The sequence below is a fragment of the Gossypium hirsutum genome, chromosome D11, assembly GCF_007990345.1.
Source record: "Gossypium hirsutum isolate 1008001.06 chromosome D11, Gossypium_hirsutum_v2.1, whole genome shotgun sequence".
Taxonomy (NCBI): Eukaryota; Viridiplantae; Streptophyta; class Magnoliopsida; order Malvales; family Malvaceae; genus Gossypium; species Gossypium hirsutum.
The window spans coordinates 26469660-26491828 of NC_053447.1; the positions used below are offsets into that span (position 1 = coordinate 26469660).

Sequence of the window (22169 nt, forward strand, 5' to 3'; positions counted from 1 at the left end):
GGACTAATTTGTAAAGTGAATTTTGTTAGTTTTGAACTTAAGGACTAAAATGAAAATATTTTGAAATTGAAATGAAATTTTTGAAAATTTTGAATTTAGAGGGACATACAGGAATGAAATTGAAATCTGGTTGAAAAATGAAGCATAGAATTAAAGATATAACCATTTCGGTTTTAAGGACTAAATTGAATAAAATGTGAAACTTTAGGGGAGTTGTCAAAAATGAAATTAAGTTTTTATATGCATATAATAAGATGTTATAATACTATAGGAATTGATAAATTGAACTTAATTATCATATAGATCAAGGATTCAACCAATCGGAGCTTAATAGTAAAAAAAGAAAAAATTGCGAAATAGTCCTCGATGTCGTATTTGTTGTTGGCTTGGTTTGGTAAGTTCATATGGACTTGATTTATTAATCTTTAATATTTTTTATTATTTTGTTTTATTGTTAGCTAGAAATGTTATATACATAAAGTATTGGCATTGAATGGATTTAATTGTAAAAATATGAAATATATGATAAATAAGAATAGATGTGTGGTGTCGACTGAACGTTAAGTTGTTATATAAATGTACGAAATGCATATGATGATATTACATGGTTTGAGATGTATTTGAATTGTTTTTGAAATATGAAATGTATATATAGCTACAGGGTTTGAAATTTTGAAACATTTATAATTTAGTACTAAAGTTGAGAAAGGGTTAAGGATCTAATTGCAGATCATGTATTCTTGAGGAATATAATTCGTATAAAATTCTGAATGATTTTGATTTGGTTATGACATGTATCCTGAAATCATGAAGTGCCCCTGATTTATAAATTTTACAAATCTTGTATAAATGCCCATTTGAATGTTGTAAATGATTAGGATACAATTGGCATGCTAATAGGGTTAGAATGTGCGCTTGTATAGGTTTGCACTTTGGTGCTTCAGATTGCACAATTGTGCTTTTGTTTGCACTTTTGTGCCTCTAATTGCACAATCGTGCTTCTGTTTGCACTTCGGTGCCTCTGGTTGCACAATTGTGCCTTTGTTTGCACTTTGGTGCCCCTATTAGCATTACGATGCTCCCTGGTGTGGTGTAAGTAACCATGTATCCGAGTTATTTTTGCTATAGTTCATCAGTCCCTTGATATTTTTTTAATGAAATTGTTTGAATGATGTTGAATATTGATTCTGAATTGGATAAATGAAAGTGGAATGACATAAATGTTATATGATTCATGTGTGCTAAACTCACTTGTTGTTATGAGATTGTGATAACAGAGAATTGTATAGTATCTAGTTCATTTATTTAAATATGAACTGAGGTGAGTTATATTGCTTAAGTTATGAATGATAATGGAACAAAAATGACTTGAGTTATAAATGGTCAAAAGATCGAACATGAGTTAAATTGTTATGTTGTAAATCGAGCATGATTTGAATGTAATCTGAACATGAAATTAATTATATGTTTATGAACTGAGTATGAATTGGTTATCATATATGATGCTATATAGGGATATTGGAGATGTACATGTGATACGTATTGTAAGTGCTTGATGTGTAAACAAACTAACTTATTGGTTGTTTTGTTGAAATATATATTTAAGCATTAGGAGTTTAAGGGATGCCAAGTTTATTACCAACGTGTTTTAATTGCTTAAGTTAATTTAATGTTGAGGTAAGTTAAGTAAATTTCATACGAAATTACTAAGAATTAGTAATGCTTATCTTGTTTTGTTTTCCTGTCATTGTTTAGATGTTATTGCGAAACGCATCGATCAGATCAACTCGAGGCTCACACTATCAAACCTTGATTTGATATATTTTCTATTTTTCCTGACCTAGTTAACTGGCAAGTATATAGGGATCGTATTGAATAAGTGAATTTTTGGATGTATTGATCTTGTATTTCAATTGTCAATCTTGGTTTGGTGATTTGATAATGTATTAGTTAGAATGTAATGGTGCCTAAATGGCATATTGGTTAGGTACTCTAAGATGTAATATATCATGATTTGGATTGAGTTTTTAAAGTGTTTTAGGCAAGATTATATTGTACTTAATCATGTGTTTTGGTAATGTCTCAAGGTTTGGATTACATCATTTGGAAAATGACCATTTTTTATGTCACACAGTTTCCCACTAACACACGGTTGATTGAAACGGTCGTATGCCTCTAGTAATTTAGATGCAGGATTTTTGATGCAGTCTCAGTCTCTTACATGGCCCAACCATATGGTTATGTGAATATTTGCAAATTTTTAACAATTAGGTCCACACGGCTTGACAACACAACCGTGTGACCCTACATTACACGACATCAGCCTTGTACATAGTTGGAGCACATGGCTATGTGGTTCAGCTCCACACGGCCTCAGGTTGTCACACAGCTTGGCCACATAGCCGTCTGACCCATTTTTTGTATTTTTGTCACAGTTTTTGAAAAGTTTCAAATTAGTCCCTAATTAGTTTTTAATTATTTTTAGAGCTTTCGTAAGCTCGATTTAAGCCCGATCTTGTATGTATAACATGTTTTAAATGAATGTTACATGATTATTGAATGTTTTAATAAATTTTTTGTATTAAACTGCTTGCTCATGTTTTGTTATACACTGTAGCATCTTGTAACCTAAATTTGGTGATGGAGATGGATGAGGGGTGTTACACGTATGTTTTCCCCCAATAATGTGGCAACATCAATAAGTGAAGTAGAAAAAAATTGTTCACTTACATCAGAAATCTTTTTTTTCTTCTTTGAAAATGTGGAATTATCTTGGTTTGGCTTCGACGATTGCGATTGTGTAGCCAAGACATCCATCTCATCCAAGGAAACATCAACTTCGCATCCATAGTCATTGCTTCCTTCTTCAGGATTCTTTGTAGTAGCTACATCCTCAGCATATATTTTTGCAACAATATCAGTAGTTGTTTGAAAAACTTTCTTAGTGCTTGATCTTTTACTATCACACCTAAATTTGAAAAGTCTTATGTAGTGAAAGAGTTGGGTGTAAAATTGAAAGGTTCTCTAATCTGGCGGGTTCTTTTTTTAATAAGATCAAGTAGCGGGTTGGTTAAGGAAAATTTGGATTTCAACCATAACCAGTTGGTTATGAACCAGAAATAAGTTAGTGGGAGACATGATGATTAAGTGATTTCCAAGTGACTGTGAATTGGTTTTGGTGTTAGAGGTCGAAAGGACTATATATATATGAGAAACATTCTTCTCTTGGGTTTATTCTTTTGTTTTTTTTGTTCTTCTTTTCTCTAGTTTGCAATGGAAGAGAGAAAGATTGAGGAATGTTCGAGCATGAAGGGGAGAGACTAAGGATGTATTCTTAGAAATTGGAAATCTTACATGCTGGTAAGTTTATTAATCTCTTTGCATTAGCAGATTCAAGAAAAAGAAAGTAGTTAAAAATTTTAGTAAATTACTGGTTCTGATCTATTTTGGGGTAAAGTGGCAAATAATCATTCAAATGACCTCTATATGCAAAGGAATTATAACTTTTGTGATAATAAATGATTTTAGCTGGATTATGATATATTTGTTGTGTTGTATTGATTAAGGAGGCTCGTGTAGCAAGGTGGAAAGGCTTAAAAGATGGAATTGGTGACGAATCCCAAGAGAGTTCTCAAACTCAAATATTAAATGGATGTATTATGTGTCCTTAATATGCTGAATATAATGAAATAGTGTTTTACCAATTTGTGGCGAAGTGTTGTTACCTTGTATATGTATGGGGTAGTGAGTGCTAATACTGTTTAGACGAATCTGATCATGAATGAATAAATAAGTGTATTGGTGTGATGTATATTGTTTAACGAGATGCAATTGTATGGTTGTAAGCTAAATATGTTGAGTGAACGATTTTTTTGGTGTAATGAGTTATTGAGTATTAAAGTATGTTTATCATATGTCAAGGGAATTGGCGTGTTATAAGTAGTATGACTCATAGCCTGTATTGGCAGAATGTGTGTATGATATGCATTCTATTTATGTATATGGATTTGAAGAGGTTTGGATGGTCATACACAGGAATTTCAAATGCATTATATTTATGTGGCTTTGGGGGAGGTTCGGTTGGACTAAGCTAGGAAGGAGATAAATGATACGAAGACTCAGTGCGCACCCATATATGAGGTCCCATTTATGGGTCGTGTGGAAGCCTTTCGAAGTGGTAAAAAACTCTAGGAGTCTTCGGCCTGGGGTCGTATATATGAAAATGAAGAACATATCCATGAATTTACCATATATGTGGAAGTCCACAAGGACAATCTTATATGTGGAAGTCCACAAGGAAATTCATGTATGTGGAAGTCCGCAGGACTATATTGTATGTAGAAGTCCGTCAAGGCTATGCGTCATACAGGAATCTGCTTGTGGTAAATTGTTGCTATGTATGAAACCAAAGGTATGAGCTATCTATTTATATGAGACCGCATATAAAAGATATGATCGTCTACCATGGATGTTCAATATATGAATCCGTAAATAGTGGATTTTTCCTTAAGAATCCGCCTATAGGATATCAATCAAGAGGTTTTCCACCATGAGTGAGTTACCTATTGTTCAGTAGCCAATGTAGGGCAAATTAGTCCGACAGATCTATTTTTTTGATGGAGAGGGGTAGACTTTCTTTATTAATCTGTAATGGGTATTTGCAACGAATCTGCTGGCATGTTTAAGAAAATGTAAATTTATGAGGATTGTATTATGAGCTTGAGTCTGTTAGGACATGTAGCTTATGGTAGTCTACAAAAAGGACTATCCACCAAGATCGGCCTTATGTGCTTTTTGTGAAAAACAAATTATGGAAATTTTTAATAGATTATCTTTCGTAAGATCGCAAGTATGAATCCGCTAAGATTTCCCCTCGAGGAAATAAATGCAAAAGAATCTGCAAAGGCATCTAATAAGATGGAATCCGCAGGGATGATTCACCAAGAGATCAAAAACTATTAATTTTTATGTTGGATGCGGAAGCAAGAGATGGTCGCTGAGGATGTTGTGCCAAGCATGAGTAAGTTGGGTTATGGAATTTAAACACTACGCTAATGAGAGTTGTGTTGTCCTTATACAGACGGGTCGAACAAGAACGTCAAAAGTGGTCGCATTGTGTTAATATGGTATGAAGAATTCACTAAGTTCTTTAAAACTTACCTATGTGCTATCCTGTTCGTAGGTAATAAAGAAGATCTGGAGTGCTTGTGAAGGGACTAGGCCAGAAACCACCGTGCTCTTTCAGATTTCTTCTTAATTATCGTGTATACATTGGGGAGGCCCATTGACGAAGTCTCAAGGCCAGACATAAGTTGTATCCATTTAGAGCTTTAAAATATCTATTTCGTTAGTTACATCAAGTTAACCTTAGGTTAAAAGTTACTTGTATAAACCTTGCGTTCTTAAAAATGGTGGTATCAAATTCATAATTTTTATTGGGTTAATAAAATATTTGTAATTTTCCTATCATCTTAATCGCATGTTGCGAATCTTAAATAGCTATAAAAACTATTGTACTAAAGTTTGAATAAGGTTTTTGGTGTCTACGTGTCCATATTACTTATTCTATGTGCTTATGAATGATATTATTGCGATAGGAAATATTTAGAAAAATGTAGAACTTGAGTGTAGCACCTTGTAGTCTGGACTCAGTGATTGGGTCGAGTATAGGGTGTTACAGTTGCTTATATAGAAGTAAGTTGGTCATAATAAGAGAAATTGCGATGTCTGAATTGACCAGCTTCTTTATGACTCTATAAGAAATAAGGAATCCACATAGGATATAAGTTTAGTCAAAACAAGATAATAAAGATAGGAAAAAAATCTTACACTTATATATGAGTTCCACATCGCATCTTCAACAACAACCATCTGCATATGCTCTGCCAACCAAAGCTGTTATTGTCTTTTCCTCTGAGCATGTCGTAAATGATTGCCTGTTCTTTTTTCAATGTCCTAATCCTCAATTCAAGATTAGCTCTAGCCTTCAGCATAACATGAGGTAAAATTTTTTCTAACATTGTTTCCAACTCATTTAAATAACCAACCTTGAATCCTGTATCTGCGTTAAAAGTTCCAACATTGCAAAAGTCGACCATATAGGCAACCAACGCAACATCTTCTGGAACCCATTTCCTTTTGGTTCCTTGAGAATTTTGGTAAGAAGTTGTAGTTGATCGTGAAAAGTTTAACATAACTATCTTAAGAAAAAATGAAATTAAAATTAGGTTTGATATTTTGAATCAGAAGATAGACACTTTATAAAATTATAACACATGATAAATCAAAAGAAAATAAATTAAATTTGTAATTCATCAAGTCCAGTATAATACATAAAGACAATATAAACAACACCAAAGTTTCATAAAATAGATACATGAAATAACATAAAAAAATTAACCTTCTACTATGTTTTAATAAAACTAACTAATTTCTAGATGTTTGCCATTCATAGAACATTTGATTGGCTACTTCCATCCTCCAAGTAGCCCATGCATCCAATGGATGAACATTAACAATATTCAATTCATCATCCTTTATCACATTATTAGGTAATCCTTCTCCCAAGTCCGCTTCAATAGGATCAAAACTGATATAGGTTTGAATAAAATTATGGAGTAAGCACCATGCAATAATGATTCTATAGTGCACCTTCACATGATAAAATGATGGACTCCTAAGTATTCTCTATCTAAGTTTTAATAACCGAAAGCATCTTTCAATAGCATTGTGTGTTGAAACATGTTTCATATTGAAAAATTCTTTTAGAGTTCTTGGTTGGTGACCCTGACACCAATCATTCAAATGATATCTTTGTCCCTTAAAAGGCGCAAGAAAGCCTTTAAAATTTGTGTAACCAGCATCAATTAGATAATAACAACTTATAAAAAATAAAAAATTATTTTTAATGAATAAATTTCCCAAAAAATTATGATATTAAAAATTAATTCAAATTCCTTCAATTATGCACTTTACCAAGGGAACTTTTAGTCCATGTCTCCTACTAATGGTATCTCAAAAAACTCGTCCATCAGCAAATAAATCTTCCCAACCAGGAAGAACATAAAAAAATTATATATCAAGTGCACAAACACCTAACATATTTGTTGTTATGTCACCTTTTTGCGTTCGATATCAAGGTTTATCAATTTTGAAACCCTAATCTTAATGTAGGTTCCATTTAAAGCACCTAAACAATTCTAGAGAAATAATTTAAAAATATCGGGTTAGGATACTATATTTAAATTTAAATCAAGTGAATTATGTACAAGCTATATATGGAACCCACTCTAATACCTTGAACCATTTCCACACTGGGTTTGCAGAATTAGCTGTAATTGACTCTACCATTTTAAATAACACATCTTGTAAGCGTATGATAATATTTAAAATATTGTGAAATGATCTGCTAACGATTTCCCTAGACCTATTAAAGTGATGCTTGATAACTCGATTTTTAAGGTGATGAGAAATGATATGTAAGAACATTGTCACTTGCTCATCAACAAGCATGTTCTTTGACGACTTCAATCCTCCTAAAGTTTGTAACATCTCACATATTTTAAAAAAAACAACTCTATTCATCCTAACTTGTTCAATACAGGTCTCGTCACTAGCATGTACAAGTATTTTCACATAATCTCGTTGTGCATAAAAATATAAATTTATTATCTAATCCTTAGTCTATAAGTATGTAGGCTGGAGATGAAACCCAACAGAAATAAAATCCAACTCGCAATTGTGCACATTTGCAACCATACTTGTAATGCAAGACCAATTCTTTTTTGCCTCTTACTTTGTACTATTAAAGGCAAACGTGCCATTATTGCAACATAAATTGATGCATTATATTTTAATTATGAATAAAGAAGTTTGAAACATTAAGAAAACATTATGGAATTATAAATATAAAAACTATATGCAAAATAAAGTTAGCCAGACCTAAGCCATTCTGAAATTTTCAATTAGCAAGCAAAGTTTCAATTGGCGGCAATTAGTTTGTTTTCTACTTTTGCAATATGCATGTAAAAATGTTTTTGAAATCAAGTTATGTAGGTTCCAACTGCTTTTTCATTTTTATTTTCCAACATGTAATGTTGATCATGTTAAATTTAGCATATTCAGTTCATTTCCATTTTCATTCAATGAACACCAATTTGCAGTGGTAATTAAGCTAGTCTTACTAGTCAATTGCAGGCAATTGAACACAAAACAATATGACATATTTGACAATCAGTTCATTTCCAGTTGATAACATTGGTAAAAATTGAACACAAAACATATTAGCACCAAAGCAATCAGTTACAGAAATGCAACTTACTGCCAAACAATCAAACCAATACCTTCTGCTAAATTTTAAATTCATGCCAAACAATTCATTATCTCATTATATTTACAACCATTTTAACCATATTAAATTGCAGCTAAATATAAATTACAACCATTTGATTAGTATGTGAAAATTTTGGAAATTAACTTCTACTAAATTAAAATAACCATTTAAAATTTGCTAAATCTAAATTACAACCAAACAATCAAACTAATACATTGAACAGAAGACAAATTTAACCATATCAAAATAAAATTGCAAATACCTAAATCTAATTTCTCAATTTACATTCGAAAGACAAGTTTTTTTGAGAAACAACCAGCACAAAATCGTAAACTTTTAGATTGCTTACCTACAAAATAAAAGCAAAACGACAAATTAATATAATTCCATAATAGACAAGAAGCCAATTGTGAAGTTTTTATAGATTAAGAATTCATTCAAAAAAAAAAAATAAAGCAACTGTTGGAGGGAAGCAAACAACAAACCAAAGCCAAATTTAAATTTAAATTGCCAAATTCAGAAACATATAAGGAAAATTCAATGGGAAACAAAAAATAAATCCTGAAACAAATCAATTTTTTTCTAGAAATGTTGAAAAAAATTAAATTTGAGAAAAAATAACATTGCTAGATTAATGAAAACTCGGGGGAAACAAAAAGAAAACGACTTGATAAAAACGATTTTCTTTCTATAAATTTTTTGGTTCATCTTGGAAACAAAAAAAATGTTGGCAGAGTAACATTCGGGGGAAAAAGAAAGTCCAAAAAAAATGATTTTTTAAATATTCACATTTCTTTGTTAATTTGGGAAAAAAATAGAACATACTCAGATTAAGCCAAATTCAGGGAAAGAAAGAGTACTCCAAAAACCGAAAAATCTTTTGAAGAGAGATGAAGATGAGAAACGAATAATACGGAAATTTTAACATACCTTTCAATCAAGATGAACAAGTGGAAGCTAGCGAATGGAGCCTTTGTAAGTTGCTGATTTCAAACGCAAGTTTTAATTTTGGGAAAGCGAGAGAGGGAACGAGATGAAGAGGGGATATTTTGGTCCATCCCTAATTTTATTTTCCTTTCATCTGAATTGGAATCCCTATTCTTAGCCCATGTCATAGAATGGCTATTACGGGTCGTCTCGTAATAGCGTCCATTTCCATTACGGGTCAATTCGCCAACTCCCCCAACCAAACGAGTTAATAACTTGAGCTCATCGAATAGATAAGTAATAGCTATGGGATTATACTCAATCAAACATGGTGTAATTTCTCTGGGTTTTTGACACATGGATCAACAAATAGAATCCATGTGGCATTGTGGGCTAAAGAAAAATAACTAAAGAATCAAAATAGAATGACTTCAATAAAATTTTACCTTTTTTTTCTCCACTTTCAACTATTTTTTCTCTTCCTCTCTTCTCCGTTTTCCTTCTCTTTCACGATAAACTTGCGACATCCCCTAAATACTCTTTTCTCTCATCGAAACTGTTTAAAAAAACTTTTTTTTATCTTAATTAATACGGGTGAAAAGGTCTGCTACTTTGGCACGTCTCTATTTGCTACTCTAGCATGTTTTTGGTTTTTTTTAGGTTTTTTTTTATTTTGGCGTTGGCAATAGGTTTGTGGGTTTTTTGGGGTGGTGGTCAACCGGGCTGGGTGTTGTTTTTTGGTGACGGAGAATGATTTGGCAGATTTATCTTTGGAGGATGGTGATGAGGAGGTTCTATTGATATAGAATGAATCTGATTCACAAAATGTGGTGAATGATTTTTGTTTGGTTGGTTGTTTTCTCACGTCAAGTATAGTCTAGTTTATGGCAATGATGAGTACTATGACGAATCTATGGCATCCTCTAAGAGTGGTTCAGATATCAGATCTAAGGGGAAAAATATTTCTATTTAGATTTTTTCATAAAATAGATATTGAATGGGTTGTAAATGGGGCACCTTGGACTTTTAATAATCATCTTTTGGTGTTTCATCGTTTGAAGGATGGCGAGGATCTGATGAAAATTTTGCTAGTTCTTTCAACTTTCTGGGTGCAAATACATGAGTTACCTCCGGGGTTATTCTTTGAGTCTATCGCAAAGTAATTAGGTGATTTAATTGGCTAGTTCCTAGAATATGACTTCAAGAGTTTGAGTATGAGAATGAGAAATTTCTTACATATACGGGTCTAGATGGATGTTAGGTGACCTTTGAAGCGAAAGAAGAAGATAATATTTTCGTCTGGAAAATGTACTTATGTCAAGTTTAAGTATGAGAGATTGACATTGTTATTCTTTTTTTTTTTTTTGGTTTTTTAGGACATAATGATTTTTTCTATCAAGTTAGAATGATCAAAGGCTTGGATATTACAAAGATGGGATGGGATGTCTTTAAAGGCGCAATCTAGGAGCCTCTACGATAAGTAGTGTGTGATGGTGAGAGGAATGAGAAGGTGAGATGAGCGGGAGTAACTTAGGACATTCAGATATGGGGAAGGGATCTTGATAAGAGGTAAGGAAAGAGTCAGGGATGAGATGGGATCCTATTTTAGGTTTAAACCTAGAAGGGGATTCGAGGTATATTTCTGGGATGCATGGCGAATTGGTTGAGGTCGGTGGGAATAAAAACACTATTTTTTCCACAACTATGCTTCCCTGCCCAGAAGAATGAATAAAAGTAGATGTTTACAATATGAGGATGGGAGGGTGGCGATAGACTAGGATGGAATGGAAGAGATCTCTCAAAGCTATTTTCAAAATCTATTCTCGACAATTGGGATGGGAGATATCGATCATATTCTGACGGGGAATGAGAGATGCATTTTGAATGATGTCGATATGATGCTGACAGAAAAGTTTACAGGGGAAAAGGTCTTTTTGGCGTTGAAAGAGATGGGGCCAAGAAAGGTATCAAGCGAAGACGATTTTTTGGCTTTATTCTTTAAAAATTGCTAGCACATCGTAGGGAAAAATATTACTTCCTATTGCTTGGGAGTCTTGAACGAAGGTATGGCGTTAGATCCCTTGAATATTACCAATATTTTGCTAATCCTTAAAATTCCCCATTCGATGAATTTAGCAAATTTTAGGCTAATTAGCTTATGCACTATTCTTTATAAACCGATAGTGAAAATGGTAGCTAATCATTTTGAAAAAGTTTTGGAGGATTATATTGACAGTGCCCGAAGTGCCTTTGTGCTGGGGCGATTGATATCTGATAATGTGCTATTGGCCTATGAGATTTTTCATACTTTTCAACAAAAGAGAATAAGGAAAAAAAAAGGGTTTATGGCACTGAAACTAGATATGAGCAAAATATATGATCGGGTAGAATGAGAATTTTTAAGGGTGAAATGGAACAAATGGGGTTTGCTAGGCCAGGGGTGGAAACTATTATGTGTTGTATTTCTTCTATCTCATATTCGATGATCATGAATGGGAAATTTGGGAAAGTATTCAAACCTAGTAAAGGTCTTCAGTAAAGGGATCCTCTGAATCTGTTTCTTTTTCTGATTTGTAGAGAAGGTGTTAAGAAATGGCTTAAAATTGGTAGTGGATTGTTGTTGTTGGTAGTGGGTTGTTGGTGGTAGTGGATTAGTGGATGGTTGTTGGTGTCCATTTTCAACCACAAATCTTTGCCAAAGTTTTGGACAATTATGTCCTTGAACTCTCTTATAAATAGAGAGGTTCATTAGCCATATTGATCATCCCAAACCAAGAGAGAGCAAAGCTTGTTCTTTGAAAGCTAGGATTTTAGCTTTCGGGTTTTCTATAGGGGTTGAGAGTTGTGAGGTTCTCGGGTTGTGTCTTGAGTGTAAAACACTTGTAATCTTCATCTTGTTATAGTGAAATTTCTTTTCGCCTCTGCCCGTGGACGTAGGCATTAAAGCCGAACCACGTAAATCCTTGTGTTCACTTTATTTTTCGTTCCGGTCAATTTACTTGTAGTCATATCGGAGTTCTCGAATCGATCCTTTCCGCAACAAATTGGTATCAGAGCGTAGTTGAAGGAGTGATAATATTTTCTGAATTGCCCTGTGACTGCAGCTTTGTCTGATCTTTCACATCAGGAAGAAAATATTATCATTCATTCAAAGGTTCCAAATTATGGCTACAAGTGTTTCATCGACTAAGTATGATGTCGAGAAATTTACCGGGAAAAATAGTTTCAGTTTATGGCGCATCAAGATGCGGGCAGTGCTGGTTCAACAAGGATTGCTAAAAGCATTGTCTGGTAAAGATAAATTACCAAGCACGCTTTCGGAAGAGCAAAAGGATGACATGCTAGAAAGAGCACATAGTGCTATTCTGCTATGTCTAGGAGATGAAGTGCTACGAGAAGTAGCGGATGAGAAAACCGCGTCCGGTTTGTGGCTCCGGTTAGAGAGCAAGTACATGACGAAGTCATTGACGAACCGGCTCTACCTCAAGCAAAGACTCTATGCCCTGAAGATGGAGGAAGGTACACCTGTTTCCCAGCACCTGGATAAATTCAATTCCATTATCATGGATTTGAATAATATCGATAACAAAATCGATGATGAGGACCAAGCAATAATTGTTTTGTGTTCTTTGCCTCCCTCGTATGAGAATTTTGTTGATACAATGATGTACGGTCGTGATGACCTGACTCTAGAGGAGGTGAAAAATGCCTTAAGTTCCAGTGAGTTGAGGAAGAAAATCACTGGTAAGGTGGTCGAAAACAATGAAGGCGAAGGCTTGGTTGCTCGAGGAAGATCCAAGGCAAAGGGTGGAAGTTCAAGTAAAAGCCATCCTAGATCGCAGTCCAAGAAGAGAATACAGTGCTACTACTGTAAGAAGTACGGGCACATGAAGGTAGATTGTCCGAAAAGGAAGGAGAAATCAGAATCACAGGAGCAACAAAATGATCGTGCGAATGTAGCTGATGCAGATTCTTCAAGTGATGCCGAGATCGTTCTTGCAGTATCCGACTCTTACGCTGGTGGGAGATGGATTCTTGATACGGGAGCTACATTTCATATAAGTACTTCGAAAGATGCATTCTCAACATACGAGAAGCATTCTGGTTCAGTACTAATGGGAAATGACCACGCATGTCAAGTCATGGGGATTGGCACAGTTCGTATAAAGATGTTTGACGGTATTGTTAGAACTCTAACTGATGTTCGGCACATTCCAGAAATGAAGAAAAATTTGATCTCTTTGAGTACGTTGGACAAGAAAGGCTTTCGGTACTCTGCTGAAGGTGGAGTTCTCAAGGTATTCTCGGGTGCTTTGACTGTGATACGTGGTAATTTGGAGCGGGGCCTTTACTTCCTCGATGGTTCCTCGGTTACAGGTGTTGCGGGAGTGTCATCATCAGATGATCTAGATTCTGACACCACGAAGTTATGGCATATGCGGCTCGGGCATATGAGCGAGAGAGGCTTATCGGTGCTAAGCAAACGAGGATTATTGTCTGGGCAGTGTACAGGAAAGTTGAATTTCTGTGAGCACTGCGTCTTCGGTAAGCAGACTCGGGTAAAGTTCAGCACTGGGATTCACAAGACAAAAGGCACAGTGGATTACTTCCATTCTGACCTTTGGGGGCCTTCTCCGACAATTTCTAAAGGTGGTTACAGATATCTGCTTACCTTTATCGATGATTACTCGAGAAAGGTTTGGGTGTATTTTCTGAAGAGCAAGTATGAGGTTCTCATCAACTTCAAGCAATTTAAAGCTTTGATCGAAAATCAAACAGGAAAGGAGATCAAGCGATTCCGGACGGATAATGGCTTGGAGTTTTGCTCAGGTGAATTCAATGAGTTCTGCAAAAATGAAGGAATAGTGAGACACCGCACTGTTCGTCGAACACCACAACAAAATGGAGTTGCAGAACGCATGAATAGAACTCTCTTGGAGCGAGCTCGTTGCATGCGATCAAATGCTGGGCTCGGTGAAGAATTTTGGGCTGAAGCTGTTAATACTGCTTGTTATTTGGTTAACAGATCTCCGTCAACAGCTATTGAGCTGAAGACTCCTGAGGAAGTATGGTCTGGTTCTCCTGCTGATTACTCTGGTTTAAGAGTGTTTGGCTGCCCTGCGTATGCTCATGTAAATGAGGGAAAACTCAAACCGAGGGCGAAGAAATGCATATTTCTTGGATACGGCCAAGGGGTGAAAGGATACAGGTTGTGGTGTCCTGATCCGGTTTCGTCCAAGTTCATCATCAGCAGAGATGTGACTTTTGATGAGTCATCCATGCTTCGATCCACCACAAATTCCCGGGAAAAGGAGGAGTCAGATAGAATGGGAGATCACGGTGTTGAGAAGCAGGTGGAGTGTCAGGTGGACGCTCCAATTCCTACGGAAGGTACTTCAGTCCAGGATGATCAAGTTGAGGTGCAAGATTCCGATGAAGATGAGTCACCTCAAGAAAAACCATATAGCATTGCCACTGGAAGAACGAAGAGACAAATCAAACCAAATCCGCGTTACGCTAATCTGGTGTCTTTCGCGCTCAGTGTGGCGGAGTCCATTGGTATAGAACCTTCCAGTTATAATGAGGCTGTCACGTGTGATGAGTCGGCACAGTGGGCAATTGCTATGAGTGAGGAGATAGAATCTCTTCACAAGAACCATACTTGGGAGTTGGTTAAGCCGCCAAGTAACCAGAAGATAGTTGGTTGCAAATGGGTCTTCAAGAAAAAGGAAGGCATCCTAGGGGTTGAAACAACTAGATTCAAGGCACGATTGGTTGCTAAAGGCTTCACTCAGAAAGAGGGGATTGACTACAATGAAGTTTTCTCCCCAGTCGTAAAGCATTCTTCCATTCGTGTATTACTTGCCATGGTGGCCAAGTCTGATCTAGAACTTGAGCAGCTTGACGTAAAAACGGCGTTCTTGCATGGTGAGCTCGAGGAAACAATCTACATGCGTCAACCAGAGGGTTTTACAGTTCCTGGTAAAGAAGACCATGTCTGTCTATTAAAGAAGTCTTTATATGGATTGAAACAATCCCCAAGGCAGTGGTACAAGCGGTTTGATAGCTTCATGATTCAGCATGGTTACACAAGATGTGACTATGATGCTTGTGTCTATCATCGGAAGCTCTCAGATGGTTCGCACATTTATTTGTTGCTGTATGTTGATGACATGTTAATTGCTTCCAAAAACATGTCGGAAATCAACAAGTTAAAGTCGCAGTTGAGTGGTGAGTTCGAGATGAAGGATCTGGGTGCTGCCAAGAAAATTTTGGGCATGGATATTCACAGAGATCGCAAGGCGGGCAAGCTTCGTGTGTCGCAGAAGAACTACATTGAAAAGGTTCTTCAACGCTTCGGCATGGATAAAGCGAAAACTGTGAGTACTCCGTTGGCACCACATTTCAAACTCTCTGCAGAGTTGTCACCACAATCTGATGAAGAAAAGCAGCAAATGTCTCACATTCCATACTCGAGTGCAGTTGGAAGCGTGATGTATGCAATGGTTTGCACTCGTCCAGACATTTCACATGCAGTTAGTGTGGTCAGCAGATACATGAGTTGTCCTGGCAAGGAACACTGGCAGGCCGTGAAATGGATTCTCAGGTACTTGAGAGGTTCTGCAGATTTATGCTTGGTATATGATCAGAGTGACTGCACTAGCAGTGTCACGGGCTATGTGGACTCTGATTATGCTGGAGATCTGGACAAAAGAAGATCTCTGACGGGTTATGTTTTCACTTATTCTGGAGGAGCCATTAGTTGGAAAGCTGTGTTACAGTCTACCGTAGCCTTATCTATGACTGAGGCGGAATATATGGCGTTAGCAGAAGCAGTGAAAGAAGCATTGTGGATGAAAGGTCTAGTAAGCAGTTTGGGTTTACAACAGGATTTCACTGTTGTATTTTGCGATAGCCAGAGTGCCATACATCTGACTAAAAATCAGATGTTTCATGAACGGACCAAACACATTGATGTCAGATATCATTTTGTTCGGGAACATGTTACGCAAGGTGACATTGTTATCAGCAAGGTTGCTACCGAGAAGAATCCTGCAGATATGTTAACTAAGGTGATCCCTGCATATAAGTTCAAGCATTGCTTGGACTTGATAGGTATTCGGGATTGATTAGCACCAGAGAGGCGTTTGGAAGAGGTGATCCAGTTCGAGGAATTCACTATGATGTTCAGCTTGGTAAATTTCAAGCCAAGGTGGAGATTTGTTAAGAAATGGCTTAAAATTGGTAGTGGATTGTTGTTGTTGGTAGTGGGTTGTTGGTGGTAGTGGATTAGTGGATGGTTGTTGGTGTCCATTTTCAACCACAAATCTTTGCCAAAGTTTTGGACAATTATGTCCTTGAACTCTCTTATAAATAGAGAGGTTCATTAGCCATATTGATCATCCCAAACCAAGAGAGAGCAAAGCTTGTTCTTTGAAAGCTAGGATTTTAGCTTTCGGGTTTTCTATAGGGGTTGAGAGTTGTGAGGTTCTCGGGTTGTGTCTTGAGTGTAAAACACTTGTAATCTTCATCTTGTTATAGTGAAATTTCTTTTCGCCTCTGCCCGTGGACGTAGGCATTAAAGCCGAACCACGTAAATCCTTGTGTTCACTTTATTTTTCGTTCCGGTCAATTTACTTGTAGTCATATCGGAGTTCTCGAATCGATCCTTTCCGCAACAGAAGGGTTATCGGCTCTTATGAGATTAGCTTTGAAAGACGGTTTGATAAAAGGGGCCAAGGTTAGTAGAAGGGGTCCTCAGATATCGTATTTGTTAGTTGCGAACAATAGTGTGCTATTTGGAGAAGCAACTGTTAAGGGGTTCAAACATTGAAACAAATTTTAAGGGAATACGAGGTTTGTTCGGGACAATGCATTAACTATGATAAATACACTATTTTTTATAGTTCGAATACTTCTGAAGGAGATAGGCAATTGGTATCTAGAATATTGGGGGGTTAGGTATTCGAATGATCCAAAGAGGTATTTAGGGCTACCAAACATAGTGAGGAGGCGAAAGAATATGTCGTTTCAGATTTTAAATGACCGGATCAAGAAAAGAATTTATAGTTGGAGTATGAGATTTTTATCTCAAGGAGGGAAGGAGGTTTTCATTAAATTTGTTTGACAAGCCATTTCGACGTATTCTATGGCATACTTTTTGCTCCCTAGGTCACTCTGTGGAGACTTGGAAAGCATAAGGGCAAGTTTTTGGTGGCAAAAAGAACATGGAAAGAAGGGTATACATTGGTGCGAATGTAACCGGTAATGCAAGTTAAAATAAAGCGATGGCTTGGGTTTTAGTAGTTTAACAAGATTCAATTTGGCTTTGTTAGAAAAATAGGGATGGCATCTTATTACTTATCCGAGTTATTTGTTAGCATGTATTTTAAAAGCAAAATATTATTGGAGTCGTGATTTTTTAAAATCCAAATTAGCGAATTTATCTTTTTATACATGGAAGAGCGTGTGGCCAGCGAAGGCCTTTTACAAAACTAACTATGTTGAAGGGTTGGTACTGGTGATAGAATTTTAGTAGTCGAGGATGCATGGTTGCCAGGGGTAGCTAACTACAAAGTTAGTAGTAGTTCAATAATGCTGATATAACATTGGTCTCGGATCTAATAGAAATTACTTCTAGAGTATGGAAAGTGGAGGTCATTAAAGATAACTTTTCGGACGTTGATGTGGCTAGAATCCTTCAAATCCTATTAGCTAATGAGGGCATGATGATATGCTGTTATGGAGAAAGAGCCTTCTGGGGAATTCTCGGTGTGAAGTGGATATAAAATGCTACTAGCAAGAAATACAGATCCTAATGCTATTGATTTATAGAATGATTCCAAAAATTTTTACAAGAAACTTTAAAATTTAAACCTATTTGCTAAACAAAAAATTACAATCTGGAAAATTTCATGGCACTTTTTGGCACTTTTTGCCTACTCTAACTAACCTATATTATAAAATACTAGTGGCAAATACATTGTGCCCCAGATGTTGGGGATGTAGAGAGTCTTGATCATGTGTTTTGTGAGTGTCCTGTATCATTGGAAGTATAGGAAAATTTAAATCTTACATGGGTTGTATCAATGCCTAATTTAGATAGTAGGGAATGGCTTACCTAGGCTTTTAGGAGGTGCTCAATACGACCATCAAGATTAATTTTGACGCGGCTTACGACCCCCAACAGTTTAGATCGAGATCAGGGATGGTAGTCAGAAATGATAGAGGAAAGGTACTAGCCTCAAAATTTGTCTTTCATAAGGATGTAGCATCTTCATTTGCAGTTGAGGCTCTTGCATGTTCTCAAGCGGTGCAATTGGGGGAAAGCATGGGATTGGCGATATTAGTAATTGAGGGCGATGCACTAACAATAATAAAGAAATGTCAGTTGAAAGATTCAAATAAATCAAAAATAGGGGTGTATATCTGAGTCATTCAACATAAAAAATTAAGTTTTCAAAGTATTTGGTTCAGACATATACCAAGAACAACGAATCTGGTTGCTCACACAATAGCAACTAAGAGTTGAAAAAAAAGGGGAGGAGGTTTACCTATAGGGGATTGTGCTTGAATTTGTTGTGCGATCGATGGGAACTGGAAAACAAAAGGCCAGAGAGCTGGACTGAGACGAATTTCTTAAATAGGTCTTGAATTGAGGAAGAGGACATCGACGACAGAAAGATTCATAATGGAAGAGGCTATGCTCTTTTGGAATTGGAACTGACAATAAGGGAAATGAAGAATCGAGAACCAGGAGTAGGGGACAGTTCATATATAATTGGACTAGGCTTACTTTTAATGTTTTATTTGATTTTTTTGTTTTTTTTTTGTACACAGGGGTCAGTAGTTATGTTTGGGCCGTGTTTTTTTGTGTTTGTTTTTGGGTTTCATTTCTTTTTAAATAAAAGTCCAGTTTGATGATTTCAAAAAAAAAAAATCTCTCTCTTGATTTCATTAGTATATATTTATTCTTTCCAAGCTTGTTGTCGATTTCATTAGTATATATTTATTCTTTCCAAGCTTGTTGTCGTTTACGATGATGGAAAATCAAGAGGAAGTTGTTGCTTGTAAAGATCAGTTGCAAATTATCAAAGGGAATGTAGCAAGTGCCCAACACAACTACCTTTTTTGAGTTTAACTACAATTCAATCCAGGTATGTTCGTATGGTTAAACTTTCACGATTATTTATTAATTTATGAATGATATAATATATTTATTCATTTTTTATTGTTAAAATTAAAATTATTGTTAAAATATGAAATTGGAATAAATGCTTAAAACAAGTAGAATGCAAGATAGAGTACAATCGTTTTATAGCAAAGGATGAGTTGACAGATAATACTATGGTTGGACCATGACAATGTTTATATGTAAGACCATAGTTGGGCTATGACATTTTAATGAAAAGACCATAACTGGGTTATGACACTTTGAACGTAAGACCATTGTTGGACTATGGCAGTATTTATAAGTAAGACCATAGCTGGGATATGGCATTCTGATGATAAGACCATAACTGGGTTATGACACTACGAAAGTAAGACCATGGATGGGCCATGGAAATGCATGTGTAAGACAATAGTTGGACTATGACACAAAGAAAACGATGTACTTATATCCGTAAGTCGTTCCTCGATTCAGTAAGAGTTGGTAAAAGACCTATGTGAATGAATTGAAAGATATATTGATTATTAATGATATTGATCTGAAGGAAGTATGTTCATTGACTTATGTTGTATTTGACAGGGAGAATATATGATTTATTTACAATTTAGTTTATTATATTAAGTTCAATAAGATCAATGTTTAATCTATTGAACTTACTAAGCTTTATTAAGCTTACTCGTGTTGTTTTATGTTCTTGTAGATTAATGTGTGATCGGGAGATCGGATCAACACATCAAGCCACACTATCTAGTTTAATCCGGTAGTTTTTGAAATGTAAATTTTGGTTTATATGGCATGTATAGGGTTGGTTTGGAAATGAAATAGTTTGAATTGTGGTTGTGAATCTTAAATGTTTGTATGTGTGTAATTAGTAGTAGAATTTGATAATCGATGAAATGAGTTAAATGGGTAAGTATAAGTAATTGATGTATATGTAATGTTATATTATGTTTAGAACATGTATTGGTTGGTTTTGATTACTTGGTTAGGATATACTAGTATATTTAAATGTTGTGTGTAAGTTGATGTCAAAAAGAGTGAGAAAAGTGGCCTTAAAATGGCCTAATTTTGTCCACACGGGTAGAGACATAGGCGTGTGTCTAGCCATGTGTGACACACAACCATGCACATGGGCGTGTAGTTTGGTCGTATCTCCCCTGCATCTTGAAATTTCAAAACAAAATGCCTAGATATTTGCACATGGCCTAGCACACGGGCGTGTGGCTTGGCCGTGTGACCTTTGCACCCTTCACACGGCCTAACACACGGGCGTGTGGTTGGCCGTGTGACCTAAGTCAAAGAGTTACATGGGCTGGGACACGGCCGTGTGTCCCACATCAAATGCCCACACGGCCTAAGACACTGGCATGTCTCCTGGCTGTGTGAGCCACACGGTCTAACCCACGGGCGTGTGTCTCCTGCACCTAGGAAAAATTTTGAAATTTCGTAAAAAATTCTCTAAGTTTCTGATTTAGTCCCGATTTGTTTCTAATGCCTATTTTAGGCCTTAAGGGCCCATTTAAAGGGACTATATAATAAAATATAATAAATTTCATATATGAATAGTAAATGACATGAGTTAATTGTAATCGTTTTGTAAACTCCTTCAAGGAAAAAAAGGTTGTTGTCTTTCAAAATTGATTAGGTTTTTGCTCCTATTATTTCTTTTAAATATGAAGCTTTATTGAGTAGGATAACACAATGTGATTAGATGGTGCTAGAAAAAGCCTTTCAATGAACACCGTCTATATAGCTTCTTTTGGGTAAGAAAAGAAATTGATTTTTTGTAATTTTTCTATGGGTCCATCGCATTATCCATGGCTAGGGTTTGAATGCAATGAAGATCATTGAAGACTCTTCTCATTCCTTGCTAGGTCTTAAAAAAATCACAAACAAAAACTTCTATTTGTTTTAAAAACATGATTTTTTTTAAAACTCTTTGAAATTGTTATTTTCTTTTAAAATCTTATGTTCGACATATTTTTTGAAACGTAAATGCATGAATAGAAAATTAAAAACAAACACACACACAAAGGAAATTGAGATTAGCATTCAAAAGAATTAAAAAGAGTAGCTCAGATGATTGTAAGTCAAGGATTTGTTCAATTTGTAGCAATTATTGAATAATTTGGCACCCTCCATAACTAGTTCATTAGTTTTGTTGGTCACCAAGAATTTACTTTTATGTGAAGTTAACAAACATAGGGTGTTTTACTTAAATAATTTTAAAAAAAAAATTAAATACTGAAATAGGTTGTCAGCTGGATTGTATACGAAAATAGTATGTTTTTGGGTCGCACCTATCTGATAGGCATAATTACTTTTTTATATTAAAAATATTTTTTTACTTTAAATAAAATATTATTAATTTATTTTTATTAAAAATATTTAAATATATATATACAAGTCAAAATACAGTCAACGGGTCAAAATACGGGTTAAAAATACCCGAAACAGGTTGCACCTGTTAGATAGGCGCAATTGCCTGCCCCTTGCGTCCCTCTACCCCGTACAGCCCCCCTGCGCCCTTCTGCCGCAAAACCCCCCTTGCACCCCTCTACTGCACAGATATACTGCTTGGCAATGTGGAGTCCCTTCACAAGGGAAAACAAATTGTAAATGGGTGACCTTATAATCATGGTGCCCCAAGTTCAAGCACCCACCGGAAGAGAGAAAGAAAGGAGAAGAAGAAGAAGAAGAAGAAGAAGAAGAAGAAGAAGAAGAAGAAGAAAGAAAGAA

The 22169-nt window shown here is 35.7% G+C and overlaps 1 long non-coding RNA gene across 1 annotated transcript; it reads right to left on the bottom strand.

Moving 5' to 3' along the window:
* Nucleotides 1-8330: 8330 nt before the first annotated feature.
* On the bottom strand, nt 8331-19033 carry LOC121223031 (uncharacterized). The gene is made up of 4 exons (XR_005920377.1): nt 18814-19033; nt 18381-18626; nt 9263-18298; nt 8331-8681 (listed from the first exon to the last, which is right to left on the bottom strand). It is a non-coding gene; the product is annotated as an uncharacterized lncRNA (long non-coding RNA).
* Between the last annotated feature and the right edge of the window lie 3136 nt (nt 19034-22169).